Source organism: Macrosteles quadrilineatus, unplaced genomic scaffold, assembly GCF_028750875.1.
Source record: "Macrosteles quadrilineatus isolate MER2022 unplaced genomic scaffold, UCM_ALF_1.0 Scaffold_1__1_contigs__length_201487025, whole genome shotgun sequence".
NCBI lineage: Eukaryota > Metazoa > Arthropoda > Insecta > Hemiptera > Cicadellidae > Macrosteles > Macrosteles quadrilineatus.
The window spans coordinates 102523844-102535575 of NW_026542594.1; the positions used below are offsets into that span (position 1 = coordinate 102523844).

Here is an 11732-nt window from a genome sequence, read left to right on the forward strand (position 1 = left end):
TAAGAATGCAAATGCATTATTTATAAAATGACTTTTATGATTCTCAATTTCTCCCTTAATATACAGATAACTCCTACACGGGAGGGTTAGCAAATCTTGATTATTAATACATATTCAAATTTCATCAGAATTATTTATTGCCAAAGTGTTGTGTGGAACATAGGAGAGTGGTTTGTAATTTTAACCACACTATCGTCGAATTGGGATTTCGCTGTAACATCTAGAAAATCTTCCATTTTTATAAATAGAAAATTTTAACTTTAGTCCAATTGATTTTAGGAACCTAGCATTTTGCACACTTAATAAATAGCTGCCCATTCTTATAAATTCTCATATCTTTTTTATATGACAAGTAATTGTAGTTTCTTCTCCATTAAAGTCAATTGCCTTGTCGTGCTGATGGGCAAATGTAATGCTGACCACATCTAAACTTCTCTTATTTACAGGAAAATATACAGAGTGGCTGAAAAGTTACTTGCACCCCCCTTTAACTTTTCAACCATTTGAGATATTTGAAATCGGTTTGCGGCAACCTTTTTAGATATCAGGGGCTACAATAATTATGGTAAATTTTGAAAACTTTGCCCTTACGGGTAGCGGGGGTAGGGGGTAGCTCAAAATTTTCAAATGACAAGTATAGTCGAGTTTGGTATCATTTTACAGGTCTTGACAAAACAAAACAATTGACATAAAGAAAACGAAAATCGGCCCACTAATAACAAAATGGCGCCCCAAAACGTATCAAATCCAAATAAACATGAGGGTGGCTGAAAATTAACTTGCACCCCCCATTATCTGTTTAACTATTTGAGATATTTGAAATCGGTTTGCAGCAACCTGTTAAGATATGAATGGCTACAATAATGATGGTTAATTTCAAAAATTTTGCCCTTAGGGGTAGTGGGGTTGGGGGTGGCTTAAAATTTTCAAATAGGAAGTATGATCGAGTTTGGTATCATTTTACAGGTCTTGACATAAATATACAATTAGCATAAAGAAAATGGAAGTCGGACCACTAAAAACAAAGTGGCAGGTAAAAATTACTTTTAATAACCATATTGTCTTAATCATTTTTAGCTGCCATTTTGTTATTAATGGTCCGATTTCTATTTTCTTTATGTCCATTGTTTAGTTATCTCAAGATCTGTAAAATGATACCAAACTCGACCATACTTCCTCTTTGAAAATTTTAAGCTACCCCCAACCCCCAATACTCCTAAGGGCACAATTTTTAAAATTTACCATCATTATGTAGCCCTTTATATCGAAACAGGTTGCCGCAAACCGATTTAAAATATCTCAAATAGTTAAAAAGGTAAGGGGGGTGCAAGTTAATTTTCAGCCACCCTCATGATTATTTGGATTTGATACGTTTTAGGGCGCCATTTTGTTATTAGTGGGCCGTTTTCTTTATGTCAATTGTTTTGTTTCGTCAAGACCTGTAAAATGATACCAAACTCAACTATATGTACTAGCCATTTGAAAATTTTGAGCTACCCCCTACCCCCGCTAACCCTAAGGGCAAAATTTTCAAAATTTACCATAATTATTGTAGCCCCTCATATCTAAGAAGGTTGCCGCAAAAAGATTTCAAATATCTCAAATGGTTGAAAAGTTAAGGGGGGGTGCAAGTTACTTTTCAGCCACCCTGTATAACATTTCTTGGAACTTAAAACTGTGTATGGTGTGTGATTTGTTGCCATTTAAATAGGACCCATTTTCAATATTACATTTTACTCTAATCACATTTACATTATTAATGTTTATTTTATTATTTGTAGATTCAAACGGAACACCAGGAGTAGAAACTCCTTTGAATCCCAATAAAACAGACCCTGAACACGGTTTTGTAAAATCAAACACATGGCTAGAATGTAATGTCGCTTTCATAGTTTTATTATATTAGCTGTAAGTAAAAATTCTGGGATTTGCTTTTGAATTTCCTTTTCAAGCTCAATCACCTCATATGTACCTTCAGAAATATCTATTGTAATTGGAGCTTTGTGGTTATAATAGAAAACATCCTCACCTTCTCCAATGGTTAATTTATTGTCTTTAAGTTGATTTAATTTTGGTATAAGCCCTTTGAATATAAGCTTGACTTTAGTCTTAATTATTGCTTCACCATTTTTATTTATTATAACTATAATTTTGCCATCTAATAACTGGTTTAAATCATCAACTAAGATCTCTCCTTTTGGTAATGTTATTTTCTCTACTTTGTAATATGTTAAAGTATTTAGAGGTTTTTTAACATTAAATATAGAATTATAACTTTGAAAATCTACCAATCCAATTACATAATCATCATTTAATTCTATGGGAGGAAAGAACACTGACTTTAGCTCTGGCTCTGTAACCGAAAATGTTATAGTAAATGAATCCATTTTTATAAAGAATATATAAATGATAAACATAAAATTCCACAAATAGAACTATTTAAATCTTGTATTTGATCGGTTGTATAGTAGATTTTATATCCCTCAAAATATTTAATTACTTCTTTTGGAGGTTGGATTCCAAATGGGTCAAAATAAATTACAATATCTTTATTTTTACGATATGCTGTCCAGTGTGTGCCAGACGAACTGTCTAAATTAACTATTCCACACTCTTTTACTTTTGGTGTCAGATATTCTTATGGGGAAAACGTGCCTAAAGTGGCTTTGAACCGGTATATTGCCACTACTTATTTTGTTCAAACTTGGCGGATTTATTTATTTCATACTAAGCTATTGATATTTTAATAAAAACATACATTATTAGTTTCCCTGTAGCAGCTAACCTAGGTACTCGTTAATCATAAATGTTAATTTAATAGCTTCATTAAAAATCATCCAGGCAAATGGAAATTCGCTTAGTCGGCAGGTTTGCTGCAGCAGGGGTATTTTGTTTATATTCTTAAAAAGAGGTGCGGTAAATGAACACTGATGCTATTTCTAGCTGTTTGATACAAGTGAGTGCTTTAATGTGTTTGAAACACGATGAATATGAGATTAACAAAACATGTCTGTTGGTCGTCCAAGAGGTTGTCGCCGATCTTTAACAGGTTGTCGTGAAAGACGGTTTCAGGTACAACCGTACCCACGTCGGCCACCTCAGGACGTAAGGTATGAAGGTTCCACTGCTTTTAACATTCCTTCTGATGACGATTTCTCGAACTTGGGCTCTTTAAATTAAATATAAAGTCAAAGTTAATTAAATTAATTAAATGATGGCTTCTGTGAATTCGCGGGTAGAACCTCTTGTTATTTATTAAAGTACCAGGGGACCGAGCTTTGCTCGGGGAAAATCGTTAGTTTACTCTGAAAGCAGTCTTAGTATTGCAGATACATAAATCCATTCCCAAACTCCACACTGCTTGCCTTTACTACTTCCTTCACCACTTCCTACTTCGCGGATCTGATTCCTTACGTTCCCATCACATTTTAGGATTCCAGATACCTTAATCTAATCGTCATAAACAGTTCCCACACTCCGGACAGCTCGCCTTGACTACTTCCTTCAACAATTCCTATGTCTCAGACCTGTTTCCCTCCCTTCCCATAGCATTTTAGGAATGCTAATACCTGAATTTAATTTTTCTAATCGTCATAAACAGTTCCCACACTCCGGACAGCTCGCCTTGACTACTTCCATCACCACTTCCTACGTCGCGGACCTGTTTCCCTCCCTTCCTATAGCATTTTAGGATTGGAAATACCTTAATATAATCGTCATAAACAGTTCCCACACTCCGGACTACTCGCCTTGACTACTTCCTGCACCACTTCCTACGTCGCGGACCTGTTTTCCTCCCTTCCCATAGCATTTTAGGGTTGCAGATACCCTAATCTTATTGTCATAAACAGTTCCCACACTCCGGACTGCTCGCCTTTACTATTTCCTTCCTTGCTAAGTCACGGACAAGTTTCCCTCCCTTCCCATAGCATTTTATGATTGCAAATACCTTAATCTTATCGTCATAAACAGATCCCACACTCCAGGCAACTCTCCTTTACTACTTCCTTCACCACTTCCTACGTCGCGGATCTGTTTCCTTCCCTTCCCATAGCATTTTAGGATTACCAATACCCTTATCTAATCGTCATAAACAGTTCCCACACTCCGGACAACTCGCCTTGACTACTTCCTTCACCACTTCCTACGTCGCGGACCTGTTTTCCTCCCTTCCCATAGTATTTTAGGATTGCAGATGCCTTAATCTAATCGTCATAAACAGTTCCCACACTCCGGACAGCTCGCCTTGACTACTTCCTTCACCACTTCCTAAGTCACGGACCTGTTTCCCTCCCTTCCCATAGCATTTTGGGATTGGAAATACCTTAATTTAATCGTCATAAGCAGTTTCCACACTCTGGACTGCTCGCCCTTACTACTTCCTTCATCACTTCATACGTCGCGGACCTGTTTCCCTCCCTTCCCATAGCATTTTAGGATTGCCAATACCCTTTTCTAATCGTCATAAACAGTTCCCACACTCCGGACTACTCGCCTTGACTAGTTCCTTCACCACTTCCTATGTCGCGGATCTGTTTCCTTCCCTTCCCATAGCATTTTAGGATTGCAGACCTTAATCTAATCGTCATAAACAGATCCCACACTTCCCTATACTTCGCACTGCTAGCCTTTACTAGGCCTACAATGTATCGAGTAATCTTCAGTATAATCTTTACTCAATAGTAACAAGTAATGTTTTCCCTTTTGTACTGTATTTGTAATTTGCTAGTATACTGTGGGTAGTTGGCTTATTATGAACACATGCTACAACTTCAAGTCTTTGTTTACTTTTTCCTTGTTATTTAATTCAACCAACATGGTTACTTAGCAACCCATAAGACTAATGTTAAAAAAATGTGACTTTCAGTTTCATTTTTCTACGTTATTAGATTTTTGTTGGCAGTTCTAACTGTAGTAAACTCGTTTTTAGGCCAAAAATAATATATTTAAAACATTTGAAGAAAATCGTCGGAGCCGTTTTCGAGATCTTGGTACAAGCAAGCAAGCAAGCATACATACATACATACAAGCAAACATTGCTCGTATTAGAGTATAGGATTAAAACATAAACATAAAACACAATCTTACTTTGACAGTTCTAATTTTGTATCACAGATGCTTGGTTGAAATTAGCAACTGTTGTCATAAATTTAGACAATTAATAGTGCTGCACCCTGTTGGTACATCTTGTAACCTTGTAATGCTATTGATCATCACAGAATCTAATTCAATTGTTTAGTTGAAACAGCTGTTAAGATTCTTTAATCTTATATATTAAAAAAACTTGGCTTATCTTTTCTGGCTCTTCTACCCAACCGATTTTCATGATTGAGGTCTCAAATTGAAGGTATGCACAAACAGATTTTCCATCAAGCATCGGCATATAATTATCTATATCATAATTTGGTTTATACGTAAACAAAATTTGCTCCCCATTTATTTTTTATGGGAGTTAAATTTGGTTTTTCTTTGACGAATTCGTTTGGATCTTCTACCTGACCGATTTGCATGTTTTTCGGTCTCCGTCTCCAATTATGCACGTACGGTTGTGTTATGTATGCACGTACAGATTTGCCATCAAGCATGGGCATATATTGGTCCATAATCCCACTCGGTGTTTACGTAAACGAAATTTGCTCCCCTTGTATTTCTTATGGAAGTTAAATTTGGCTTTTCTTTGCCGAGTTTGTTTGGCTCTTCTACCCGACCAATTTTCATGATTGATGTCTCGAATTGAAGGTATGTACGCACAGATTTGCCATCAAGCATTGGCATAGATTTATCTATAATACCACTTGGTGTATACGTAAACAAAATTTGCTCCCCATGTATTTCTTATGGGAGTTAAATTTGGTTTTTTTTCGAGTTCGTTTGGCTCTTCTACCCGACCGATTTTTATGGTTGAGGTCTCAAATTGAAGGCATGCACGCCAAGTCGGCAAATATTTATGTACTGTAAAGCCCTTTTGTTTTGATGGATCTGCACCAAACTTCACACAATTAAACCATCCTTGAATAATGCTTAATAATGCCTGAAAGTTTAATTACAATTCGTCGAGCGGTTTCGGAGTCCATAAAGTTCAAATATAGCCTATATACAAACTTCCTCTTTTATAAATATATAGATCTATAACCGACAACCAACAACAACTGGCTTTCACTGCTATGAAAGCAATCCTAGTTGATCTTAGTGTTCTTAATTTGTTATATTATGTCAGTCTGGTTAGAGCAACGGATGGAAAATAGCCTATTTATACTTTTATATTCACTGTAATCAAGTCAATTTGTTTTGTATTATTTTACTACTGTAAATTTACCATGCAATAATTGTTACCTGTGTAGGCCTACTATGTATCCTATTTGAAAGAGAAAATAAACAAATATTCTATTTTCTTATTATAATATTTCTTAAACTGGTGATCCACTCTTAAACAATCATAACAATAACAGAGATTGTTTAAGCTACTGGTTAACAAAGTGTGATTTCCATTTAAGTTCAAAGAAAATGTAGCAAGTATTTCATTCTCATTCTAGTTAACACCCTAAAATTTCGTTCCAGATTCCTCCCTCAATCACAGCAACCAGCAACGTCGAACAAGTCCCTTACAATCACTGCTATGTCGTAATCATGATTCCTAGATCACGGCAATCCCTTGTAATTTACAAGGGATTGCCGTGATCTAGGAATCGTAATCACACAGAAACATCATGGCTATCTTCTGTGGACACAATTTACGTGACATCTTGATAAGCAGCTACTCTTGCTTGGTGCATTCCGTTTGTCATTTTTTAAGCGAAATTGTCCGCTCCTACTCAAAAATTACAAACAATCCAGATACTTTTTTCCTGGTAATTAAAATTCAAGTTTAAATCTAGAGGGTCGTATGACCCTGGTGTAATCTGCATTGATGTATTAAAAATAACTTATTCAGCATAGTAGTGTTATTAATTTTGCAAACCATCTTTTTTTTATTTACCAGTATACGTGTAAATATGTGTTTGAAGTGTTATCAGACTATTCCAGATACTTTCCGATGGACGTTTTGTTCCTCTGGGATTAATACTTAAATACTTTTTTATGAAATTGCGACCATACATAGTAGGTATTTTAAGCCATGGCATTCAGATAGATCACACGAACAACATTGCGTAGAAAGTGGCGCAATAGACTAAGAGAAATGATGAGGTTATTGTTTTGGATGCGTCCTGCTTTATTAATAATCTAACCATTTACGTGCATCACTTACTGTACCGTAGGCCAAAGTATTATGGTTCTAAACAGTATCCATTTCCTTTCGCACGCCAGCGCTCGAGCTCGACTGAGGCAAGGCTACCTGATGACTTGAGTTGAGCCATGAGCGTCAAGTGATCGATGAACGAGCCTTGGTACAGAATGGCACTGCCAGCTTTCTCTGGTGAATAGAATAGGTAAGAATACAGTACCAGTATTATTGAGCGAGTCAAGGACATGTTTGTATACAAATTTGGTACCCATATATACAGTTGATCATAGACTTAACTAACACAATTTCTCGTCCCATTTTAAAATCTGAAGCATGTTTTTATGTCTGGTTTATGAGTGACTCTGAACGCTAGTGACAATGAAATTTCGTTTATCTTATTTTAGGGTTTATTTATTTGTGTTATAGTTTTTGGCTATAAAATAAGAATACACGCTATTGTAATCAGTTCATTTGGTTTTACTAGTACCGCCGGTACCCTATTGAAATAACTGAAATTATATGAAACAATTTGTAAACAAAAGCACGCCCCTATATAGCGGCACCGGACAGAACTAACATTAATATTGTTTTGATCTTTTGCATAATGACATAGATAAAACCGTCGACTACACAGTATTCTGTGCATAGTCAATGATAAGGTGTCCTCCTGATTGCGAACAGTCCTGATTGCGAACAGTCCAGACTGCGAACATGTTTGGTTCTACGAGGTGGAGGGGGTCGTCCGTGGGGTGGGGAGGATTCCTGATTTCGAACACATTTTGAGTTGTCGGGGTTTTCAACCCTTTCATAGAAACCCTTAACAGAATGATTTAGCCAAAATCACAACTTAAGACTGGTAATATACATATTGGAGAGGATGAATGTCCTTGAGGACACATATCTTTATGAGACGTAGTATTGTACGTAAGGCCGCTTGTGACAGATTCTTTCAGACTCACAAATCCGTTCTGATAATATTTAAAGTGGTTGTTTATTTAATAGTATATTTCGTACCTAAGGCCGAAAATGAGGTTTTGCTGGCTCGAGATAGTTTTTAAGTTTGTCCCGTGGTACGAACGCTACTTTTCACCACACTGTACCCTATTACTATACACTATTCACCACAATAATAATGCACACTGATTGTCAACACAAGTACAACTTTAAGGTTATGTGAAGAAATAATTTGAGGATCAGCAAAATAATAATAAACGAGAGGTCGTCCAGTGGTCGAAACTCGACCAAAAATATGTAATGTACTCACTTATCTATTTTCACCCCACACTGTAAATAAAACATGTGATTGGAGTTTCCTCCATTTGTTTTGATTTTCTGTTTATATTTCGTTGTTATTTCGTAACCAGCATAGCAACGCATAAGATCCATTTTAATTTTTTCAAATTTTTAAACTCATTTTTTGTGCTTATCTTTGAGCCTATTTAAATTTATAAAGGGATTCTGCACACCTACAGGAAAATAGCTTTCCAACGGTATGCGTAGATTTTCCCTACGATTCACACGAGCTGAGAAAAAAGGTTTTAAAGAAACATGCTTGCCTATTAATATATAGATAGATAGTTGCTAGGCAGCGGTGACAATAAAACAATTCTATTGAAATGCTATGGATACTGATTGTGTATTTAATATGCATTCATGTGTTAAGTAAGAAAGTAGGCGGGCAGCTGATTTTGCGGCCCTAGGGATTTAAAAACCTGCTCGGTCCCCAAATGACGATGACAGCTGGCATGGCCAGCAAAACGTAACTTCCAGCCACCAATTGACGTATGTAAAACAGCTAAAAACATCATAGTGTGGTGAAAAATGAATTACAATATGTTTGACCATAGACTAACCAACACAAGTAGACTTCTCATCCCATTGTAAATTTTGAAGCACGTTTTTCGTGTCTAGTTCATGTACGTGACACAAAGGCACTAGTGTCGATGAAACTTTGTTTCCATTATTTTAGGGTTAATTTCTTGATTTGTGCTTTACTGTTTACTGTTTGGTTATATAACTAGGGGACAAGTTATTGTTTATGATTAGATCGTATTATTTGGTTAAACGAGGTTTTAAATGGCTGTAATAACGGGAAACAAATTGTAAACAAAACACGACCTCTACATAAACCGTACATGAACTAAAAATAAAATTGTCTTCAGCTGTTCGCTAAGGATGAGAAATCTACTAAGGGAGTATGTTTTATCTATGGTTTGACTTAAACAAGCAACTACAATAACTAAACAATCTCAGAATAAAAGAAATAAAACAACCATTTCATATGAATACTATAGTCATCTTTACAGATTCAAAAATATTTGTTCGCAGTCTGGACGCCTCATGTTCAGGTAGTCTACTGCATTTTTGATGTGTTCGCAGTCTGGACGATTTTACCCTTGTTCGCAATCTGGACTGTTCGCAATCAGGACACAACCAATGATAAAACTTGCTCTAATGATGGCAAATATGACAAATGATTACTCCATAATTTTATTGAGCGGAGCGAGCGAAGCGAGCGAAGCTCTTTGGGATCAACTTCAATGCAAGCAATATAACACCATCACTCAATAACGGCTGAACACATTTCAGCCAATCTTAACAAGACTACTTAGACTAATAATGAGATGGTTTGTAAACAAACAAATTTCAATTAGATTATGCTAATGCAATTTAAAACGAACTTAAAATTTCAAATTTTTAACATTAGGCTTATGGGACTAAAGTAGCTATGACAGTTTTTTTGTTTACAAGAAAATTGTAAATAAACGGTATCAGCATTCTGACACATACTTTCTCCCATAAGTTTGTCAACAACCTTTATCATGTGTAAGCGGTGAGAGTAAATATACGGAAATGGGATTTGTAAGATTTTCTTCAGAATTTAAAGGACTATAACATACTAAATTTTTATCAAAATCGTTCGAGCCAATTTTGGGAAAATGTGATTTTCCGTTATTTTGTGGGGTTTTTATGGGAAAATAACATAATTTATAATAACTTTTGAACCGTAATTTTTACAGAGATGGGATTTTTACCATTTTGTTCAGAATATAAAGGACTATAACATACTAAATTTTTATCAAAATCGTTCGGGCCATTTTTGGGAAAATCTTATTTTTCCGTTATTTTATGGGGTTTTATGGGAAAATACCCATTAAAAATAAAAATTTCTAAAAAATGAAAAAAACTATCATAATTAATTGTAAGGACCATAACATACTATGTCAAATAAAAACCGGATTTTTGTCTAAAATCCTATTTTTCGTTATTTAATGGGTTTTTTTATGGGAAAATAACATAATTTACCATAACTTTTGAACCGTAATTTTTACAGAAATGGGATTTGTACCATTTTGTTCAGAATTTAAAGGGCTACAACATACTAAATTTTTATCAAAATCGTTCGGGCCATTTTTGAGAAAATCCGATTTTTCCGGTTTTTTATGGGTTTTTATGGGAAAATCCCCATTAAAAATCAAAATTTCAAAAAAATGAAAAAAACGCCTGGAGATACCATGGATTAGAACCTACATACCAAATTTCATCGAAATCGGACCACAGATGTAGTCTCTAGCTCTGTACACATCCAGACACACAGACACACAGACACACACACACACACACACACACACACACACACAGACATCACTTCGAAAACCACTTTTTTGGGTCCAGGGGGACCCAAAACGTATATATCCACTCAAAACTCAAACTTGAAAATTTTGACGAAAACAATACTTTCTCCATATACTATGATGGTATAGGGGGAGAAAGTAAAAAGAGAATCATAAGGTATTTCTGACCATTCTATACTTTTCTTTTAAACGTTTTTAAACCATTCCTATGATTTTAATAAACAAGAAAATGCCGTTAAAACATTTTTTTAAGGCACGGAATTCACTGAAAATCGAGAAAATATACGGAACTACTTTCTTAATGCGCGGAGCATAAACAAGGAGCGGAGGGATACGGACCGGTGACTACTTTCTTGGGAACCTATTTGTGTTGCCAGCTGATTAGAAACAGCCAATGTTAGAAATCAGGATTTAATAAGCGATATATCGAACCGCGTCGAAATCGATATTTAATCCGATAATACATCACAGATTATATTATGTTGAATTAAATTGACGGTGCAGTAAGTTATTACACTTATTAATAAAACGCAGATTGAACACTGATCTAATTTAGGCATGTAGGTCGGGGTTTATGAGTAGCCTATTCGTGACTACATTAAGTGTTTTGAAGTAAGGTTAGATTAGGAAGGTAAAGTGTAGGTTATAAGTAGGTGATCGGGTTGTTTATTTGTGTTGCACCATAGAATTTTTATCTTTTGGAATGGTTGGTTAAACGGGGAAACGATTTCAAAAATGCTTGCATATGGTCTTAACAAACCATCTACAGTATTCTAGCATTGACTTTATATAAATTCAATGATTCTAGCAAATTACTACATAAAAACCAAAAGAAAAGAACATTTGGATTTGGACCTTTGCCCATAGCAAAACTA

The 11732-nt window shown here is 35.4% G+C and overlaps 1 protein-coding gene across 1 annotated transcript in view; it reads right to left on the reverse strand.

Moving 5' to 3' along the window:
* The window catches only part of LOC129000711 (uncharacterized), a 62149-nt gene extending 55596 nt beyond the window's left edge, over positions 1-6553 (reverse strand). The window contains exon 1 of the mRNA XM_054427718.1: positions 6334-6553. The gene's annotated coding sequence lies outside the window, so the exon portion shown is untranslated. The remainder of the gene's footprint in view (positions 1-6333) is intronic.
* Between the last annotated feature and the right edge of the window lie 5179 nt (positions 6554-11732).